The sequence below is a fragment of the Ursus americanus genome, chromosome 8 (assembly GCF_024610735.1).
Source record: "Ursus americanus isolate L20-20 chromosome 8, mUrsAme1.1.p, whole genome shotgun sequence".
NCBI lineage: Eukaryota > Metazoa > Chordata > Mammalia > Carnivora > Ursidae > Ursus > Ursus americanus.
Window position 1 is genome coordinate 11,940,593 of NC_142134.1, and position 23,030 is coordinate 11,963,622.

At 35.3% G+C, this 23,030-nt stretch overlaps 1 protein-coding gene across 2 annotated transcripts in view; it reads right to left on the minus strand.

The window, feature by feature from the left end:
• Nucleotides 1-23,030, minus strand: part of CCSER1 (coiled-coil serine rich protein 1) — a 1,291,424-nt gene that overhangs the window by 418,525 nt on the left and 849,869 nt on the right. The gene's annotated exons all lie outside the window — the stretch shown is intronic.

Genomic DNA, 23,030 nt, shown 5'->3' on the forward strand with positions numbered 1-23,030 from the left:
AAGAACATACATTTTCACACACTTTCCAGGTGATTCATATGCATGTAATAGTTTGAGAAGTACCTCTTTGCCAGGTCTAGGAAAGACGGGTGGATTACCTGGCATACATGGTGAAGTGGACACAAAGGGGTGGACGAAGGTGTAATGGGGAAATAAGGCTATTAAAATGACCAAACTGCCAGATGTTTAAAGAGAAGGCATTTGGACTTATTCTTTAAGCAAATGCTTCCTTTGAGAGAGTTTTTGAAAACTGAGAGTAAATTTTTCAAACACCAAAGACAGACATAAATGAGGACTCACGTATTCTGCTACTTTATTCTAGATCTACATTTCATTTTTTCCCCCTTTCTTTAGAAACACTATCAGGGGAAAAAACTGAAAAAAACTTCAAATAAATATTGGGATTTATTTAATTTATTATTAATTTATTTATTTATCATAAATATTTTTTCACATGCCTCTAAATTATTTGATTTAGCTTTAGAAAACCTGGCTTTAACCATCTTATAATTATCATTAAGAATGTTGACTGAGTAAAAATATTTCTCTATTTCTGATGAAAACTGAAGAGCACACAACCCCAACTGTATATACTACATCATCACCAATACATTGGGTGAGAAAACCGGCCTACAAGAAAGATAAGCTAGACTTAACTAGTGCATTTCTAGTTTTGTATTTTGGAATTTAAGAAAGATTGCTGTTTTGTGGTTTGTTAAATAGGTCATGGGAAGTGTGATACCTCACTCAGGAGGTGTATCTTTTCATTTGGTGACAGCATTTATAGTTACAAGGTTTATAAAAAGTTTTCAAAATTTTCTCTCTTCATATGTAAAACTCATTTCTTGAATTGTTTAGACAGACACACATTAACGAAAATATTAAATAAGTCCATTTTATTTGTAAAAACAGACTATTCCTCTCTTGACTCTAGAAAAGAGTCTAGAATCAATCTGGCAAACCAGTTATTCTTGTAAATAAATGACAGCCTGATTTCTGAATGTAGAAAATTACCTACATTTACAGAATACATTTTGAAAAGCCTAAGTTCATATAGAAAAAAATTTAAAATAAATTATCAGAACATTTCTGAAGCCTGGCAGTGTAGGTTAAAAATAAATTCTAAAGAGCCATTCATGCTCATAGCTTTTAGAATATGGGAAATAGTATAATGATATGCTTTTGAATTCAGACTGATATGGGTTTAAACCTCTGGTTTACCACCTTCTCCTGTAGGCTAACAAATTACATAATATCTCTTAACCTCATATTTTGTACTTGAAAAATAATATCGTGGCTATGCCATAGGGTTTCTATGAAGATTGAATGAGTGGTATGTGTATAGCACTTAACAAAGGACCAGGCACAGTCCTTATTATCCCAAATAATATCCCTTATTATTATCCCAAAATAATAATTACCTTTTTCTTCTTCCTCCTCTTATTCTAATTTTTATTATCATTATTAAATATATAATGTGTCTAAATAGACTAATTTGAACAAAATGTCCCCGTTTTATGCCTTTTATTTGAAGAATGCAAAATATCTGGAACATATTTATAAACAATCAACAATGATAATGTTATATTGACTAAGCAGAAGTAAAAAATATTTTCTGCACACATTTTCTCATTCGGTATTCATGACAACCTTTTCACATGACAACCCTTTCATAAAATTTTTGGGAAAAATTGGCCACGATTTTTCTGCTTCCTACTTCCCCTGCCATCTAATTTTGGTACTCAAATTAAGTGTTCAATGGCTTGTTATTGTCTTGTCAGCTGCTGACACTTTACTGCTTTAAAGTCCTTCTCTTGAGACCCTGATGGCCTCATTTTGTGTATTTTATATTGCTACAACTTCAAGTCCATTGATATTTTCTTCTGTCTAATCTGCTATTTATCTCTTTAGTGAATTTTTATTTCAGATATCTCAGTTTTCATCCCTAAAATTTCAATTTGAATATATTTTTGTCTCTATTCAAGTCTTTGACATATTTATATATATTTTTAAAGATTCGGTTTTGACAGAAAGTGCACGTGCACGAATGAGGGGAGGGGCAGAGGAAGAGACAATCTTGAGCAGACTCCATGCTGAGCACAGAGCCTGACACAGGGCTCAATCTCAATACCCTGAGATTTTGACCTGAGCTGAAATCAAGAGTCGGAGGCTTAACCCACTGAGCCAGCCAGGTGCCCCCATATTTATATTTCTAATAGTGTTTTGAACTTCTTGTCTTCAGTTATAATATCTATCATTTCAAGGTGGCTTTCTATTGACAAATTTTCTCCTCATCATGAGTCGTATTTTCCTATTTCTTCTCATGTCCAATGACTTTTTTTTAATTAGTTGCCAGACATTATGATTTTTATTTTGTTTAGTGTTAAATTTTATTACCTTAGAAGGAGTTAAAATTGATTCTGGACAATGGTTAATTTACTTCCACAAGTAAATTTTAACTGATTCTTCTGATGTTTGTTTTTTAAAAATTTTTAGGATGGGTCTCAAGGAGTGGTTAGAGTGATTCATCCCTATTACTAAAGCTTGACCCTTTGCGCTCTCTATTGAATACCCCATGAAGATTTCCAGAACTGTGAAAGCTCTGGGTATTCATTTGCTTAAAGTTCTCTGTCAACTATTCTTTTTTGGCAGTTGTTTTTCACCTGGCTTCGTGAAATTTCATTCTACATTTGTAAAGATCACTACGCAAACAAAATTCTCAGGGTTACACTGATACAGGTTTCTAGAATTTTTTCTCTGTGTTTTTCCCTCCTTTGTGGTTATCTGCCCCACAAATTCTAGTTGTCTTGTTCTCTCCAAACTCAGGTATTTGTCTCCCAGCTATATAATGTAAAGACCCTGAAGTTCTCCCCCCGGCTGTCCCTCCATGCACCATGGTCCAAACATTGCCTCCAGGCAGAAATCCAGGTACTGTACGTGCTCTCGATTTGTTTCCCTTCCCTCAGGCATTACGGTGCTTCTCTATTTTTTTAATGTGTCAGAACTGTATTATATGTTTTGTCCAATTTTCTAACTATTACAGCAAAAGGGCAAGTCATACAGTCATTACTCCTTCATGAATAGAAGCAGAAGTCAAAGTATGTATTTTAAACTTACTTTTTCAAAGGAGAAAATCAAAGCGTACAAGATTTAAATTATATGATCTGAATATAGAGCTAGTATGTACAAAAAAAGCAAAACTTAATCCAATATTTTAAGAGCCTAGATATCAAGTTAATCCATTCATCCTTAATCAAGTGTTTTTAAATTCACAGCAGTCAAAATGTTTAATGTGTTCTATACTTAAGAGCACACATTTATTATAATATGGAACTCATGCAGGGGCCATGAGGATTCTTCAAGGCAATGTAGTGATTGAGAGGAGCTGGGTGTCAGAACTTTAAGAAAAAGTGTACCTGTTTGGATGGAACAGGGTAAGCTTGCCAGCATAGATATGGTATAATGTGTAAACTGTGTACAAAGGTAGGTCATAATTAAGCACTGAATTATTGAAAGACCAATCTTAAGATTGAAGAACTGAGTCAGAGAATTTGATGCCAAGAATTTGGCAGCCATATGGGCAAGGAATAATTATCTAAAAGGATTCTCCTCATACGAACAGGGCCTCAGACAAGATTGTGTCTCAATGAAGAAGTCAAACGATCTAGAGCGTAATGAGATTTGCTGAGAATTCTTGAGGTGTGATCTAGAAGATGTGAAGCCCTAAAGGATGACGGAACTTAGTCTGAGTACAAAGTAAGACTAAGCCCGTAACTCAGAAAGTCAGATAGTTTGAGTGGGGAAAGCTTTTAAGGGAAGTGCAAACTGTGACTTCCAGCTTCTACTAGGAAAACTACATCAATCTTGATTTCTGCAGACTCTTACTATCAGTAACTTAGTGCTTTGGAAGATCAGACCATAAGTTTCCCTCAACTAAGCAATAACATTTAAGAAAAGGAATTATGTTTGAAAGAAATACTAATCTCAAAGAACCCAAGCTCCTTCTTTGTGTTCACTCAGCTATGTACCACACAATTTTTACATTTTTAAATGAAAAAAATACTTGGCATTTCATATTTTGCATAATCTCCACTAAAATATATATTGAAATAAGTCAGAAAGAAATGGATGTTTAACACTATTCACTGAGTTAATCTTGCTCTCAGGAAGACTTGAAGTAGACAAGAACAGTAAAAGTATATACACACACACACACATATATACACACACACAAATATGTATATGTATACTGGTTGACTCTGAAAATTAATATTTACAAAATTTTCATTGATACGAAAACCCACTTCATTATTCTTAAACAGTCCAGATATAATATTTAATCAACATGTCTTGAGAAAATTATATTTTAAAATACTCTGGCCGATACAAATGAGCAAAATGTATTTCCTTCATTATACAGATGTTCTCACTAGAGAGTATAAACTCTTTGTGTTGATAAAAATTAAGCACATGAGATCAAACCAAAATGTCATACATTGTAGGTAAAAACAAAACAAAGCAATATTCTACAGTGTGCTAAATCAAGATGGTTTAGTAAGGCATTAAGGTGGAAAATCTATTACCTAAAAAAAAAAAAAATAGTGTTTCCTACCAAAATGTCTCTTGCAGAACAGCATTCAGATGTCTGCATGACTACCCTAGTAACTATGCTATGGTATGAGGGCATCTCTGTCTAAAATATAGTGGGGAGATATTTTCCTTTATAATGATTATAAACTCTTCCCAAATTGTTCATGTCATAAAGATTTCCCCTGATTCCTTATAAGCAAAAAATCAGATGTATAGTATCCAATACCCTTCTATTAAGTTGATCTGCTTTTCCAATATGGAAAGTTATAGAATGAACAGATGGAGTGAATGTTTCCTTTCCAGTACTGTGCAGATTTCATGGTGATGATTTTCCTTAAATGTAGACAGCAGTTAAGGTTTAACTAGATGAAAACAAAATTAATTTTTAAAATGACACAAATAACTAAATTTTCACATGTAGCCTCCGGTATGGTGAAGGCATAAGAAAGAGCTAGAAGGAACTTTAACTAACTCGTAGTTCAACCTCTTCATTTGACAGATGACGGGGCTTGCAGCAGGGAACCTAACTTATAAGTGGCAGATTCAGGGCTCGAACTCTGGTCAGTGGGTCCTGAATCCAGGACTATCTTTCTTTTACCAAATTGCTTTAGTAGCTCTATTATAAATCATTGTCTTAAAGGCTGTAAAACTTTTGGAGCATTTCTTAACCATTTTATGTCTCAGGTTCCACAGCTGTACAACTGAGAAAATTCGTAGGAATAAATGACAGAATCCACATAAAACACAGCTGTTAGTTCCTAGTTAACCCTAATATGTACTAATTGTTATCAGTAGCTTAAGATGTTGCTGCTTTTTGATATTATCCAAATGAGAGACTATTAATACAGTTATAAAAATAATTACTATTTTGGGGGTATTCTCTATGTGCCAAGCACTGCTCTAATTACCTGAGTCATTCAATTCTTAAATAACCTTATTATATCACAACCAAATCATTTTTCCCACATTGAGATAAAACGACCTTGTAGTTGTTCTGCTCTGTTTTTGGACAGATTTCTTTAGACAAAATATGACGTGCCACCTTAGTTCTTGCTATTGTTAGCTTCATTGTGCAGCTACGGTATACGGCCCCAGAGAATGATAAGAGTATGAATAAAACACTTCTGGCCTCTCTGCTTCTACGACCACATCTCTTCTTCTTAAACAGAGGCATCATTTTAAGGAGAAAAACACATTTTGGAAGATGAAGACAATGTTAACTATAGATTTCAGTTTACCCACCAAGAAAATGATGTGGGGGTGGAAAGATCTAAGAGTTGTACTGGATGATCTCTGGTGAACTTTAAAATCTAGTATCTGCACTGTTTTAATGTTAAGACAGGCAGACTGGTTCTCTTTCAGGTTCTTGCTATGCATCTTTCCATCTTGTACGGCTTCTCAGTGAGACTGATGGAACCACTCAAGAAGTAAAGAAATTCCAGTGAATTTGAACACAACTTGATACACCTATTGTCAACCTTATCTGGTTCCTAAATTCAGGTTTTCTTAATTTGGGTATCTGCTATTTCATCTATCAGCTTGCTGCACGGACTTGAAGTTCAGTGTCAAGTTTCAATTACATTGCTGATAAAAAATCTTCAGTAGTATGTATGGATTCCCAACCTTAGCCTTATTTAGGATTCATTTTGTAAGTGACAGTATTGAGATTTGTGACTAGTCATAGGTTTGCAGAATAGACTCAGAAATTCAGAAACTTTCCCAAGGCTGCTGAACCTACTTAAAAACTGCAAGAATCCACTCTTGCATATAATGCCCAGTCTCCCTTTAAAGTTAATGAACATAGTTTAAAAATACTTTGTAATTCCTTTATCCCTCTTTTAGCCCTTATATTGGAAACTTTTTTTTTTTTTTAAATACAACATTGACATTTTAAGTCAGAGATTTGTAGTGTGCCTATTTGAAATTCTACAGTTATCAGGATATGGACTAAAATCAATCCTAAAACTAAAAACAAGCAAGTGTCAAAATGTGTTAAACTTTGTTTTCCTTTTTTCTTTTCAAAGTTCGTGGTTCTAGTCATCTTTGAAACTGTAATCCATTTATGGGCAGCTTTGGATTGCTCATCTCCATTTTCAAAAGCCAAGATACATCATTATTTTCAGGGACTTCACCATTCTTCACAGCTAAAGGTATCACATTTTAAAAATGGAAAATTACCCTGTATTTCCTAAGTAATAATGTAACTACACCACACATATGCCTATAACAAATCCAGCATACATGTATTGAATTCTTACTAGGACATAGGCACTTTAGTGCAAAGCACTTTACATGACCTTTTTGTATTCTTCACAGCAATTTATTCCTCACTATTATAGTATGTTGGACCTGCCATTATTAATTCCCATTTTTGTCATAGAATAATTGAGGCAGAGAGGTTAATTAACTTGTCTAAGGATACACAGCTAGAAGGAGGTAGAGTTTAGTACTGAACCCAGAATATATGATTACAAAGTTTCTTTTGCAACCACTAGACATACTATCTCCACAAATAACTATCACTTTATCTTTTATGTGTATTGAGATGAATTAAACTATGAATTAAATAAATATATGTTTAATAAATGAATGCCTAAATAGCCCATTAGATGAGTAAGCCTAATTCTGCAATTATATTAAAGTTTACTTAAACCATGTCATTTTTACATACTGGAGGAGTAAATCCAAGATAAATGCTTGGTTTTGAATTCATTTAGGTTTTGGCAATAACTGTGAGGAAAAAAAGGTAGAGTAAATGAGATTGGATTCCAGGGTTCCTGATTTCTTGGAAAGAAATGTAAAATTCAATTGAAATATTTCCTGGGGCAGACAAAGATTAAAAGAAAATTAATGTAACTATGTGGGCATAAATAACATTTCATAGAGTTTGTCTGTGTTGATCACTGCTCTAGACTAACTAAAATATTAAACAAGTATAGCACTTCCATGCCTCCAGGAGCCTAGCAGTGCTCATCTTGGTATAGCATATAAGTTAAATTTCTTCTGCTCCAGGGACTCAGGTCGTCATATTTTATGAACTTAGATACAATGAAGTTTGCCCTGAAAATGGAGTATTTTCAGTGTTTCTGATGTTCGTAGCTTGGTGGTCGTTAATGGAAGAGATGTCCTTCCATTTCAGATATGAGACAAATCAACAACGTATAACCTCTGCTAAGACTTTATATAATGTTATTTCTGACAACCTCTATCTGTTAATTGAATTCTCAAATAGGAAGTTAAAGACAGTTTCAGAAAACAAGTAACCCGAAACATTGTCAATGAAAGGTAGGTTGCTTTAGAATTCTCTCATGGTGGTAAACATCAGTCTGACTGTGAATTTAAACAGATATGGGCAGGATTAGCACTTAAAGTGTGGAATGTGGCATCGTTAAATATCCAAAAAATTATTCTCTGGTTACACTAGGCTAATTGAATCATCAATCTGTCTACTAAGCTGCCTTTCACATTCTTAACCATGCAACATAAAAAAAAAAAATGTAGTGAAGTAGTTCAAAAGAGAGGATTAAGTTAGCATATGGTTTTCTATCTAGCTAGCTAGCTATCATCTATCTATCATCGATCACTTCCCATCTCTTCTTAATCCCCATTCCCATCATTCCATTGCAGATTCCAGTTCTCCTGATAGTTCTTAGACAACAGCAGGCATTCTTCTACCTTGGTTTTTGAACTAGGTGCTCATCCCTGCTGGGATGCCCCTCACCTAGATGGCCACACGACCAACTCCAACAGCATCTTGTCTTTGTTTACATTTACCTTCTCAGTGAGGTCCACTGAGTTCTACTTTTACAACACTTTTTAATATTATAGTTTACTCTCTATTTCACCTCCAGGGACACTTAAAACCTGTTAACATACTGTATATACTTATTGTAATTGTGTATTATCTATCTTTCCACATTAGAAATTAAGAATTTAAAAAGACAGGGATTTTTGTTCTTATGTTTTTAACTTATCCCAAACAGTGCCTGGAGCATGGTAAATGCTAAATGTTTGTTGAATGAATGGAGTATTTGCTTTTCTATTCATCCATGTATCTAAAGAGTTCCACTCAATCTCTACTATATTAGTTTATATTTGTAAATTGTATAAGTGGTACTGGCTTTAGTGATCTATCACATAAAATAAATTCATTTATAACTATTAAAGTTAAATCGACAAAAATTTAAAATTTTATTTATAATTTTAAGGGTTTCAGCATTTTCTTATCACTGTAGATCTTTTGACAACACCAACATGTGCCATCATGGTTTTCATTCAAGTGCCTGAGCAATAGTCACGGAAAAAGACTTTATAAGAAGAAAAAATGTTGAATTCAAAATATCTCTTAGAGCACAATTCTCACCTGGGCAGTGTCCCTTTTCTACCAAGATGACAGTGATTACTTTAGGATGAACATTAAACTACCATATGCAAATTTAGAAGTAGAAACTGAATTCAATTAAAATAAACAGCACAGATTACAGGAATCTATCACAATACCTAGAGTAATGATTAAGTTTTATCAGAATTTTAAAAATTTAAAAAGGTTTAGTTCAGAAAGACTGAGTCTATGTTATGAATTGAGGATATCAGTTTATAAAATGGTAAAGTTACATATGATTATGTGTACTGAATTCTAAATGACATTCAAAGGGTTTCTGATACTGACACTGTCAATTCCTTCTTAAGTAATATCTCTTGATGAAAATCCAAGAGAAGCTAAAAAATGCATTTTTCATTTTTATTTATTTATTTTTTTTAAGATTTTACTTATTTGTCAGAGTAAGCAAGAGAAAGAGCACAAGCAGGGGGAGCAGCAGAGGCAGAGGGAGAAGCAGGCTCCCCGCTGAGCAGGGAGCCCGATGAGGGACTTGATCCCAGGACCCTGAAATCATGACCTGAGCCCAAGGCAGGCACTTAACCAGTTGAGCCACCCAGGCGACCCCAAAAATGCTTTTAACTTTTTCTTCCAACTTCTTGACTGCTCCACATTCTGTTTGTCCTTTATCCTGGGTCACCAACACTTCTCTACTCTTGGCAGTCTGCATTAAGATGCATTTTTATTTGTCAGGGTCATCATTATTTGCAGAAATCTCAACATCTCAATTCTTCAAAGTTCCCATGAAGTAATGAATTCTATTCCTAAGCGGGCTCTGCAAAATGCTCACTGCCACTTACTTACTACCCAGAATGGGTGTCTCACTCTACTTGTTAGGTGGAGCTCTCAATGCTGCCCTCTTCTTGCAGTGTCTGTAGGTTCTCTGGCCAACAGTGTCTGTATACTACTTCTGTGTTCTCTGCCTCATTGAAGTGATAGAAGTTTACATGCTTTTTGCTTATGGGAAAAGAAGTTTACTCTTTGGAAAGAGTAAAAAACAAAGTCAAAAAGAAACCATCATGGCACTAAAACACAGTATGTATTATATTTGATGTTTACTTCCAAAAGACATCTTCAAGGAAGGGTTGCTACAGCTTAAAGGCTTTAACTACTTATGCATTTCACAATGACCGTGTGGGTTACATGCGTGTGAACATCAACTAAATGCCAGACTCTCTTTTAGACTCTGGGGGAAATAGGCATGAAAAAAACCAGACAATAATTTTTATCCTCATAAAGTTTAAAATCTAGTGATTCGGTGGTTCAGTTGGTTAAGCGTCTGCCTTTGGCTCAGGTCATGATCTCAGAGTTCTGGGATCAGAACCTCAAGTGGGGCTCCCTGGTCAGTGGGGAGTCTGCTTCTCCCTCTAACCCCTGCCTGCCACTCCCACTGCTTCTGCTCTCTGGCTCACTCTCTCTGTCTCTCTTTCAAAAAAAATCTTAAAAAAAAAAAAAAAAAACTCTAGTGATTGTATTGCTTTGTGTTAACATATTTACGTGTGAGTGTGCATCCATAGACTATTTCACTAAAAAATAGTGCATTGGATTCCTTCTTCCATTTATATGACAAGATAATATATTTAAGAATTTTTCTTCCATTATCAGATGTGGAGTGCAGAAAGCAGGGTTCAACCAATTTCTACCAAAGCAAGATCTGTGTGGAGGAATTTTTTAACTGCTTCTTTTAATCTTGTGTTACTAAACTTTGGCATGGGCATATTTTTAGGCACTTAAAAAATGTCAAGCAGCAATTAATAATAGGATACTCACACACATTTATTTGGTTTGCAAAAACAATGAAATATGTGGAGTGTTTCTTCTATTAATTACTCGCCTTTCAGATCTTGTACTGAATACTGTGGCTTGCATACAATTTAAGTGAAACGGGTTATGTCTTTTATTTTTTTTTTTTTTAAGATTTACCAATTTATGGGCATCTGGGTGGCTCAGTTTTTAAGCAGCTGCCTTCGACTCAGGTCATGATCCCAGGGTCCTGGGATCAAGACCTGCATCAGGCTCCCTGCTCAGCAGGGAGTCTGCTTCTCCTTCTGTCCCTCCCTCGGCTCATGCTCATTCTCTCTCTCTCTCTCTCATGAGCACACGTGCAAAAATAAAGAAAATATATATTTTTAGAAAAGATTTACTTATTTATGAGAGACAGAGCAGGCGAGGGAGGGGCAGAGGGAGAGAGAGAGTCTTAAGCTGATTCTGTACTGAGCACAGAGACTGATACCAGGCTCGATCTAATGACCCTGAGATCATGACCTGAGCCAAAACCAAGAGTCAGGTGCTCAACTGACTGTACCACCCAGGTGCCCTGTCATTTATTATATATTTGTTTGTTTTAGCTAAGCAAACAAATGTTCTAGAAAGCACATCCTAAGACTCCCAATTCCCAAGGTTTATAGGTACAGGGAAATTTGGGTACATGTTCTGATCATATGGGGATGAGAATTATTTTAGCCTTTAAATTATTTCAAACTAAATAATCCATCATGCTTTTATTCTCCTGTTATCAATTACAAACTATTTCTTTACCATTGATAGAAATCATAAAAAGCAGCTTTCTCCAACTCAAGTCTTTCAGGAGGTTTGAGATTTCAGGTAAAATGTCCATATGCTACATACTATGAAGTTGCCATATTTTCAACAGATGGTTTTTCTCATTCTTCTCTGCCTTTTACTCTTTAGCTATGTCATTTCTGGAAGGAACCTTTTAGAAGATCAGGTACATCTCCCACCTCCCAAGTCTGGTGTTAACACATTTGTTCACCCATACTTGTACACAGAGATTTGAGTAACTAGGTATGTTAGCTAGTGAAGTTTAAGAGACTCTTGAATACATTTGATTTGAAGGACCAAAAGGACCATCATTCTTACAATGAGAACCATTCGTCCATACAGTTACAAGAATCTGCTCAAAGATACGTAATACTTAAAACATAGGTTTTCTACTTCAAGTGCCACCTTTCCACAAGTAGGGCCAAAGGCACATGACAGATATGTTTTAAAGATGGTTTGTTATCTTTCCTAAAACATTCTTTGACTTTGTATTGCTGACGATGCCTTGCAGATGACATTTCGAGTTGCTATTTTTAACAACTAATAAATGCTCAAATGCTTTTACAAATGCATTAATCTAAACTTTTCATACAAAAGTTCTCCAAACTCATGGAGATCTTCAATCACTTGAGCCTACCACCTTCTCATTCAGTTTCCGTCTAATTTCCTTCTTGTTCAGTTTAGAGTCCAAGGCCCATGATTATCAGCTGACTTGACATAAAAGCCTGTCAACTTTCTGGATCCTTTCTTCCGCTGTACTTCCCTAGCAAAGACTAAAGTCTGGGTATCATCTACATAAAATATAACCACGCCTTCTAACTATATGTTGGAGAAAAATGGTGTCGTGTTTAAATTCATGTTCACAAAATTACTCTCAACATTTTCTCAAAATCTGACTCTCTCCTGCTTTAGAGTTTTTATACTAACTGTTCCCTTCTTGTAATGATCTCCCCCCACACATCCTCATAGTGTTATCTCCTTGACATTCAAATATCGGTTTAAATTTACTGTGTCTGAGGCCTCTCTTGAACACTAAATCTAAAATAGATATCAAGTTGCTCGCTGTCATGTCACTCAATTTTTATTTTCTGCTTGAAACTTACCACTAAATAATACTTTTATTATTTTGTAGACTGGCTATTTTCTCTCACCAGAACGTAAGGTTCATGACAGTAAGCAACATTTCTATCTTATAAAACTTTACATCCCCAGTACTTAGAATAGGATCTGGCACTTAGTAGGTGCTAAACAAATATCTATTGCGTGAACAAAATGAATAAGCCTCTACACCTCTGATAAAATTGATATTTATTAACTCTTTTTTATAAACATAGTATTAACATATAGCCTCTAATATTTGCAATTTAATTTCATTCTGAAGAAAAATGAACTGACTAAATTGGCTCCTTTCTTTTACTGACCTTGGGCAAATTATCTAAGCCTCTGAGATCACATTTCTTTTTCTGGAAAATTAGAAAATTAGATTAGTCTCTTTAAGCTCTAAAATAGTGAGATGTCCTTTTCTTTTGGAAAATTAAGGTTTAAACCTCTCCATTTTAGCGGCACGTGGGTGGCTCTGTCAGTTAGGTGTCTGCCTTTGGATCAGGTCATGATCTTGGGGTCCTGGGATGGAGCCCCATGCGTGGCTCTCTGCTCAGTGGGGAGTGTGCTTCCCCTCTCCCACTTATCCTCTGTCTCTGTCTCTCTCTCTCTCTCAAATGAATAAAATCCTTAAAAGAAAGCAAAACAAAAAACCTCTCCATATTAATATTTCAGCTCTGTTACCTAATCAATTTCAACAACTGTATCAATAGTTGTGGTCTTTGCCTAAATTCCTGTCTCAGTGCTTTTCTTTAAAAATCTCCCTTAACTCTCCTAAGAGCACTCCAAAATACTATACAAATAACCAGTGCCAGTGTGAGTGCCTTATTTAAACTTTGCTGTACTTTTTATTTTTAATAATTATTACCCTGTAATTGGCATAGCTTTCAGCATATCCACTTAAAGTCTCCACTTTTAAATATAGTATTCATTAGGTACCACTCTGTATCATCTGAGCAACTCTATTGAAGACTCAATATTAAACAAACAAATCAGACTGTGTCAACATCTACTGCTGGAGATCTTACTTTATTAAGTGTGTTTATTTCTGCCATTATTAATTCCTAGGAATAGCAAAATAGAACAGAAAAATAAATGTGTAGTCTCAGACTAGTCAGAAATTGCACCATGGCTTAAATTTTAATCTGACAGATCAATGTTTTATAACTTTGACAGAACAATGATGCATAATGTAATTTAATGTCCTCTCAAACTCAAAGGCCTACCTGAAAATAAAATGACAATTTCCATTTCCGTATAGTCTAATTTAACTGCATTTGCATCATGAATTTCTGGAAATTGGATCGCTCTTGGAAATCTATGAACATTAAGAAGAGAATGTTACAACTATTTGGGGCATATTTTTATCCTCCCAATCTGATAATAACATCTTTCAAAAGTCAGGTGATGCTTTAAATACACAATTTGCAATAATCAGATTTCCATTGAAACTAGTGCAGTGATTTGTAAGAGTAAAAAAGGGCTAATTAAATAAATTCTATGGCTACATTTGGCAAAGTTAAGCCAGGATGTACCAGCTGGGATGATACATTTTGAAATTAAATACCGTGTATTAACTCCAACAATGCTGTTCTCTGATTTATTCAACTTGAAAGTGTAGCCATGGAAATGTTAGTCAATCTGACCACAGCTTGAAGGTCAAGGGTTATTTGTATGACAGAGAAGTGGTCAGAAATGGTATTCTTTATAGTCTTAAGGACTTCAAACTACTTTGTAACTTTTCCAACCAGGGGCCTGCAAGCCTGTGAGAAACTGTAAAATTTCCTAGGACTCCCTTTTATCAACCCTGTCCCACCATTATCAAGAGTGCAGTTTACCTAAAAGAGGAAGGGAAAGACAATCTTTATGAACCAACTCTGTGTTAGCATATGCTATCCTTCTGCCCATAGTCATTTAACCAACCCACCGACTCCTCACTTTTGTTCTTTGGCTCATTCACTCATTTGGTCAATACTGTGTTGCGTGCCTACTATGTGCCAGACTCTATTTTATGTGCTGGGTCAATAGAAGATAAGATATATTTCTAATGGTGCTTACATTAAAATATTTTGTTAATGTGTAATTTTACAAAACGATTTATAGAGTGTTAGCTTAAGAAATCATTTAACTCGTCTTATTTTAAATTTTATTTGTGAGGAAACTGAGTCTTAGAGGAAGGGAATCTGACTCCTCAAGATTATACAGTGAGTTAGTTGAGAGTCCATAGTATACGTGATACCAGTATTTGTTCTACTTCCCCAGATAACCATTAAGGATAATTACCGATTTGACACTGTATTTTAAAATGATCTTTTATTCCTTCACTATGTTTTGGTTATTCTTTTACTGTGATGTGGATGACCTGGTTGAGAGAGTTACACTTTTCAGTTTGTCCTTTTCTGAGTCACCTTCAATTTCAAGTTCTTTAATTGTTGTCTGACACCATAGGAACAATCTTGGCTGCAAAGGAGGCCAGGTGAATCCCCAAGGTTTACTGCTCTGTGCTTCATTTCTCTTCTGTTGCTAACTGTGAGACCATTTGGCAACAGTTGACTCAGAGCCTTAAGATAATTAGTTCTTTCTCAGAATGGTGTGGTTTTTAAGGAGGAAAATATGCAGCATTTGTTTCAAAACCCAAATCTATCATTTGTAGAATGTGACCCATTTTGGTGGCTCTATGATATTTTTGAAAACAGTTTATATAAATAATGTCCTCAAAAAAGTGGTCTCCTTATAGCTTCCTTCTGAATTATTTCTAATACTGTCCCAAGCACATCTCATCTCAGATAAAAAGAAACAAACAAAAAAACTTGCTGGGAAAACATAAAATACTACAAATATTGTGTAAAATCAGAAGATAATGTTAATTAGAGTGGATGAATAAGATTTAATACACTAATAAGACACTTTAATTTCATTTTTATACACTTAGTACCTAACATTTAGAATAAATGACTATATATTGAATCTCTCGGTATTATCCTAATATTTTAACTCAATCACATTAACGGAGGAAACCATATTCAAACAGGAGTTTTAAAAATATTAATATAAAATTTTCTGTATGATTGATGAAAATTTTTTATAATTTCTACACATATATGTATATCTAAGATAATAATCTAAGTCCAAGATAATGGAAATATTTCTTAATAAATGTAATACAATTCTTCAAGAAATTTTCTTTAAACATAGTGGATTAACAATCAGATCAGGTCTTACTAAATTTTATTGTTCTTTATTGTATAAGTAATGATGAAAATAAAATCCACACGGAGAACCAAAAATTATGGAGCACTAAAAATAAACAACTTGTTAAGATTGTGATTTATAATAAAAAATACATTTTGGTCTTCATCCAGAGTTCCTGGCACACAGCTCCTAAAATCATTGGAATTTCCTAAGTGATGAACGTAAGAGCTATCATTATTTTCCAATATTGTGGGAAATAATTTGCTACTTCACAGCCAATGGGATGACTCTCATTTTATGATAGAAAATGAGTAAACCAATCCCTTCAACATGGAATTCAAAACACTTGCAATCTTTGATCAGTTCACACTTCTGACCTCAATAGTACAATATGAATAGAACTTTTATTATTACATAATGATGTATATTATTGTGTCACACTGCATTACATCAAAGTACTCAATATTTCCCCATCTTTTGTACATTCACGGCTTCCTGTGTTTGTTCCCTATAACAAGAATGTCATGGTATTATCTTTGCTATAGAAATCTTTAAGGAAAACAGAGCTCAAATGTCACTATCTCCTGGAGCTTTCTTAAATCTTCTTAAAGGAAAATCATATTTCCTTTCCTTACACTTCCTTAATCTTTTGAACACTTATTACAACATTTGCCATGGTCTTTTCCATATGTTAAATGCCCATCTGTGCGAAGCCTGGTGGCTCAGCCGGTTAAGCATCTGCCTTCAGCTCAGGTCATGATCCCAGAGTCCTGGGATGGAGTCCCGCATTGGACTCCATGCTCAGCAGGGAGCCTGCTTCTCCCTCTGCTTCTGCTGCTCCCCCTGCTTGTATGCTCTCTATCTCTGACAAATAAATAAATAAAATCTTTTTTAAAAAAAAATCCCCATTTGCAACCCCCTCAACCTCTATGCCTTTGAACTTACAAAAGCACTGTACTGTGTGTGTGTGTGTGTGTGTGTGTGTGTGTGTGTGCTGCATAGGACAGGCAAATAGACCTTAATAAATGTGTGTTCCTAAGTCATACTCAACCATCTTGATCTGTACTGTCTTCACAATGTAGGTGAAATTCTGAAGAAAAATTTGAAAATGTGGACTTAGACTATTAGGATTCTCCTATGACAATAGAAGACTACTGGTATTATTTGGTCCAGAGAGAGTTAACATAGCAGGTCTAAAAATTACTCTTGAGAAGGAGCCACTTGCAGAGCGGGCATCAAGGAACTTGGCTTTTGAAATTCCCTATACCATTAAGGCTGTTTTGTTTGCTTGGGGCACTGAATTCACTGTATCAGCCCGATTTATGGCGAACATCTGCTTTCCTTCTGGGAATCTGGAATTTCTGTAATTGTGGCTAATCACACAGGCACAGAGAGCCTGTATAACCAGTTTCCACCAAAGACCTCGGGTTGAATCTATGGCAAGCTTTCCTGGGGAGAAACACTACATATGTGTTGCTCATTTAAATACTGAAGAAAGGAGTGATCTTTCTGTAGCCCTCCCTGAGGGAGGACTTTGTAAATCCTATGCATGGATTCCTCCAGACTCAGCCCAATATGTCTTCCCTTGCTAATCCTTTCACTGTACTATAAACCCCAGTGGTTAAGTACAACTGTGCCTGAGCAATGTGAGATCCTTTTAGTGAGTTTCCAAACACGTAGATATTCCTGGGACTCATGATACAGAAAGGAACTACTTATATACCATCTTGGTACTTCTCTTAACAAACTTCTTCCAATCACTGAGACACTCATTATAGCAGATAAATAACCAAGTGTTAAACAGAAAAACTAACTGTCCCCTTATATTTCCTAACACCTCATTCTTCTATTAGTAATTTCTTTTTTGTTTAAAGATTTCATTTATTTATTTGACAGAGAGAGACAGCCAGTGAGAGAGGGAACACAAGCAGGGGGAGTGGGAGAGGAAGAAGCAGGTTCCTAGCAGAGCAGGGAGCCCGATGCGGGGCTCAATCCCAGGACCCTGGGATCACGTCCTGGGCCGAAGGCAGACGCTTAACGACTGAGCCACCCAGGTGCCCCTCTATTAGTAATTTCTATATCCTCACAAAATGGCATAGTTTAAGCATGGCTTTGAATAGTTAAGAGATGGGAAAGTGAAAGAAAATATAAGTAAATTAATTTCAAAAATATTAAGTTGTGTTTTGAAAGATAAAGAGGAAATAATGCAGTAGAAAGAAAACATCACTGGATTTTATGATCAAGTTACCATCCAGCCATTTCTCAGACATGAATCCTTCAGGAAATCATTTAACCTCATTGGGAACTAATTCTATGTAAAAATGGGATAATAAAACCTTCCTGCCATTGTCATACAGATGCTGAGAAGATAAAATAAGTTAAACTGTACATAATACAGTTCAACATTACTATATTTAATTGGGATTTCTTTCCTCTCTAACTCTAGGCTTAAGGTTTAAACCTGGAAAAAGAATCAGGAAGATGTTATAGTCCCATTCAATTCTGATCTCTCCAGGCAAGTTTAAAATTATACTGGTCTGTAACAGCACTTTGGGGAAAACAAGGAAGATTCAGAGAAATGAAAAGGAATCAAGATAAATAACAGCTACTAAAGAGTAAGAAAATAAACCCTAAATAATGATTATTTTTTAATGTACCAGCAAGCCTCCACAAAGCATCTAATTCAAGTAAAAATAGTTTGATAACATGAGGATATACAGGGGATACATATAAGGATCTCTTTATGTTAATCTACAAATACATATGTTAGAGAACTACAATGAGAACAGTAATAACCTTTATTAAGTATTTATTGTGAGCAGGTATTAAGCTGGTAAGTGAATTGCATGCCTTATCTTATTTAATCATGTGTTCCACCTTATAGAATAGGTATAACTATTATCCCGAATTTGCTGATGAAGCAATCAAGATGTTGTGATGTATCCACATGGCTACTGAGAATCCATCAGAGTCCATGTAATACAACTCCTTTTTGCATAACAACATTTCCTAGTCCTCTGCTTTTGTTTGGAACATAAAATGTCATAATTTTCTATTTTATTTGAATGTAACTACTCATGTCATAGCTAGATACTAGTTTTTCATTTCAAAAATAATATTTTTCCCAATATAAATGTGAATATTATTTGATATCTCAATATAGTCGAATATAGCACTAAACCAGGACTAATGAAATCATTGGTTACTCCTGGGATTTTACTTTTCAAGATGCCCTTGCCAATCTACATCAGTCAGTGTTTATTGAAAAACAAAATGAGAGGTACTTAATAGTGTGGAAAATTCTACCACAGATTGTATTTGTAATTTGTTTTTCTTCTTTAGAAAAGAGGTAAAAAAAAAATCATCTTGTTATTATTGAAGATAGAATGTCTCCAAATGGTGAGTCCAGTTTGATCTTGTACAAATTTAGGAGAAACAGCTATACATAGATTCTTCATGTAATGAGGACTAAAATGATGATAAGAATCTGCTTGATTTTTAGATATGGGTCAGCTGACAAGAACGGGCCAAGTGTTCTTGATGTGGCAAACTTCTGTGCATTCCATATCAGCACCCAGGGACAACCCGGTGCCAGAGCAATGGCCTTGTAGACACTGAAGTAGGTTAGCAGCAAGAGATGCAGTAGTGGAAGACCAAGTCTGAGAAACCTTTGTCAGAGATGAGCCCTGAAGCTGTGTATCATCATCCTGGAGGGACAAAGTGAGCCAAATCAGCAAGGCAACATTATGGATCTCTTAGACTGTATGTACCTGGGCATAAAAAGTTAGCACCTCGTAACAGCAGGAATCGGTGGCAGGGATGCAAAGAAGAATTCTAACGGGTCTTCCGTTTGGGTAAAGAAATCAAATTTGATGCCTTTTGGGGCTAGAAACTCTGGAGTAGCCTGAATGATTAAAAGGAGGGCAAAGTTTAACCAAGAGTTAATGAACTTCCAGTAACTGAGGTTAATCTGAAAAACAGATGTGAGATGATTTTTGCAACCTTGTCTTGTTAATGAGTAAATACAGTACATCTGTATCTGTCACAATGACAGGAAAAGACTACAGAGAAAGAGTAGAGAATCGTCCTAAGATCCTTGCTTGACAACCATAATAGCTTAAATATTTCCCATAGTCAGTTTTGCCCCCAGGAAGAGTTGGTTGCCTACAGTCCCCACTACACCTAAATAAAATACTAAGTACCATACAGAAGTAATTAGAAGAACTTCCCTCAGTTTTTATTAGCTTAATAACCAAATATTTATCAAATATCAACTACGTTCAAGGGACTTGGCTATGCTTTGCTACAGTGAGAAAAAATAGACTTACAAACCCCACCCAATTACACTCTACCACAGGTGAGAGAAATTAAACAGTAAATTGCACACCCAAATATTTATTTACTGCCTTAATCATCATTATGAAGTAAAAATAATACAAGAAATTATCAGTGAATGACACACCTCTGTCAACATGAATTAGATCAGAAGTGAGCATGAGATCAAAGTTGGGCAATAGGGTGAAATGAAACTTGTTAGAGCTTCTGAGAAATTTGTATTTAATCTTAAATCAGCCACGGAAAGAGACAGTCTCTCTCCTGGCTGGACATTTCCTCAGAGAAACCTGAGACTAGTATTTGCTCTAGTTATTTCATTCCCAGCCTAATGAACACAAAAAAATAAATTATGCAAAAAAATCCCAGGGAAGTAGATCTAGAGTTGGAGCCATTGGATTCAGTTGGCTTTGAAACTTGCCTTCTCTTTCATGTGAATAATACATTTCTTTATTATTTATGCAAGTCTGAATTAAGTTTTTGTTCTTTGCAGTTGAAAGTATCTGAACTGATACAGCCATGCACAAGCCATTTAACCTCACAATATTTTTTTTCATTGGCTATGAGCCCTAAGGACAGTAGGGGCTTATTATGATTATCTAATGAGAGAACGTTTTGTCACTGTGCATTGAAAGCTATAAAATAAAATATATTTTAAAGTCATCATTTAGGAGTATGCACAAAATACCAGTAATCAGGGGCGCCTGGGTGGCACAGCGGTTAAGCGTCTGCCTTCGGCTCAGGGCGTGATCCCGGCGTTCCGGGATCGAGCCCCACATCAGGCTCCTCCGCTATGAGCCTGCTTCTTCCTCTCCCACTCCCCCTGCTTGTGTTCCCTCTCTCGCTGGCTGTCTCTATCTCTGTCAAATAAATAAATAAAATCTTTAAAAAAAAAAAATACCAGTAATCAGATTTAAGTTCACCCTCACTAAGCATCATGCTTATGCAAACTAAAACGTATGGTGGGTATTGTTTTTCACATAGAAGAATTCAGGAAAGAGCCATTTTTTTTAATGGCAACTACCAGCAATATAACTGGACATTTTATGAAAATTAAGTATTTCAAAACATTTTCACATTTACTTTACAAGAGAAAGACAAAGTCTCTGAGGGACAATATGTGAAAAATTATGAAAAATTATGGTCAGTAAATAAAGATGAACGTTTTCTTTTAGGTGCACCAGCTGCTGGCATATATAAGTACTAACACCATCACCAATCCCATTTAACTTTAAATTAATTAGGAAACACAGGTATTTGGAGAAGGACACAGGCTACAGCATTGAGGTTGGGTCAGAAAACCAGATGTGAGAAAACAGAGCAAATAACCAGGCCTGAAGAAGAACTGCAAGCTTGCATCTGATAGGAGATGCAAGAGGAAATCAAGTAGAACTACTTGGTAGTGGAAAAAGCCTGAGAGGTTAAAAACTTATTCAAAAACATTTTAAAAGAACGTGCTTCGGGAAATTTCCCAGTAGAAACATAAATTCTAACGTCAAGTTTGCACTTTATCTTTGTAGCTTTGAAAATTCATTCTTCTACTTTTAAGGAGCATCTTATTTATATTACTCATTAAATTATCCCCATTTGGCCATGAGTAAAGTATAAAAAAATATGTTTTAGAAAGTAACTAGCCAATTGGATTTTGTTTTTTAGGGATAACAATTGTCAGTATTTCCCAATAAGTACTGTTTGTCTTTTACTTATTTACACTTGATAATGCCCAATGCTCCTCAACAAATTGCATGAAATGATATTGCTTTTAACAGAATAATAGCTGATTGTATATTTTCTATTATAACATTTATGAATAATTTTAAAGATACTGAGTAAAAGGAGAAAAGTTTTAGAACTATCAAAATGTTAGTAAATTCTCTGGAATCAAATACTGACTCCAGCCAAGGGATAAAAAAGGAGTTTGTTAAAGAACCACAACCAAAAGACTAATTGAATGATTGTTCAGCAGCCTGAACTATGGCAAGAAAATTGATCCTGGAGAAAAAAGCAATTACTATTTTTGTTGGCATTTCAGCAGTGATAGAGAGGTCTGTGTGAGCCTGTCACTCCTCAGACTAATGAGGAGGTTTTAAGAGATCTGTATACAGGCTTTTTCAAAAATCATGATTGTCCTAAAGCTCACAAACATGTTTTAATTTAGTACTGGCCATATTGTCTATACATGTCTGAACAAAAAACCTGCCAAATACAGACTCATACTAGGTAGAATTAGTTTTCTAAAAACTGAAAAGCAGTCACAAAAAATGAAACAATGACTGATGGACTGCTAATTAAACTACAAATTCATAAATTCTTTTTTTTTTCGGTGTTTTTTGTTGGTTTTAGTTATTGGCTTCTGAGTTTACTCCACATCTATCTTGCTAATACAATTCTTGCTATGTTGCTTTCATTTTAAAAACAAGGAACATACTTACATCTTATCAATCGTATTTTGTACTCAGACCTTTTTATTCAAACTACTAAGATTATTATTAAATCATTACCATAATGGAAAGATATTTAGTATTCAAAGCTAGGGTTGGGGGGCGCCTGGGTGGCACAGCGGTTAAGCGCCTGCCTTCGGCTCAGGGTTTGATCCCGGCATTGTGGAATCGAGCCCCACATCAGGCTCCTCCGCTATGAGCCTGCTTCTTCCTCTCCCACTTCCCCTGCTTGTGTTCCCTCTCTCGCTGGCTATCTCTGTCAAATAAATAAATTAAAATCTTTAAAAAAAAAAAAGCTAGGATTGGTACTTTGGAGATATATATACATGACCTTAAAAAATGAACACAAATCAAATCTCTCATTACACACACACACACACACACACACACACACACACACACACACATTCTACCTCAAGTGACTTGGTTCCCTA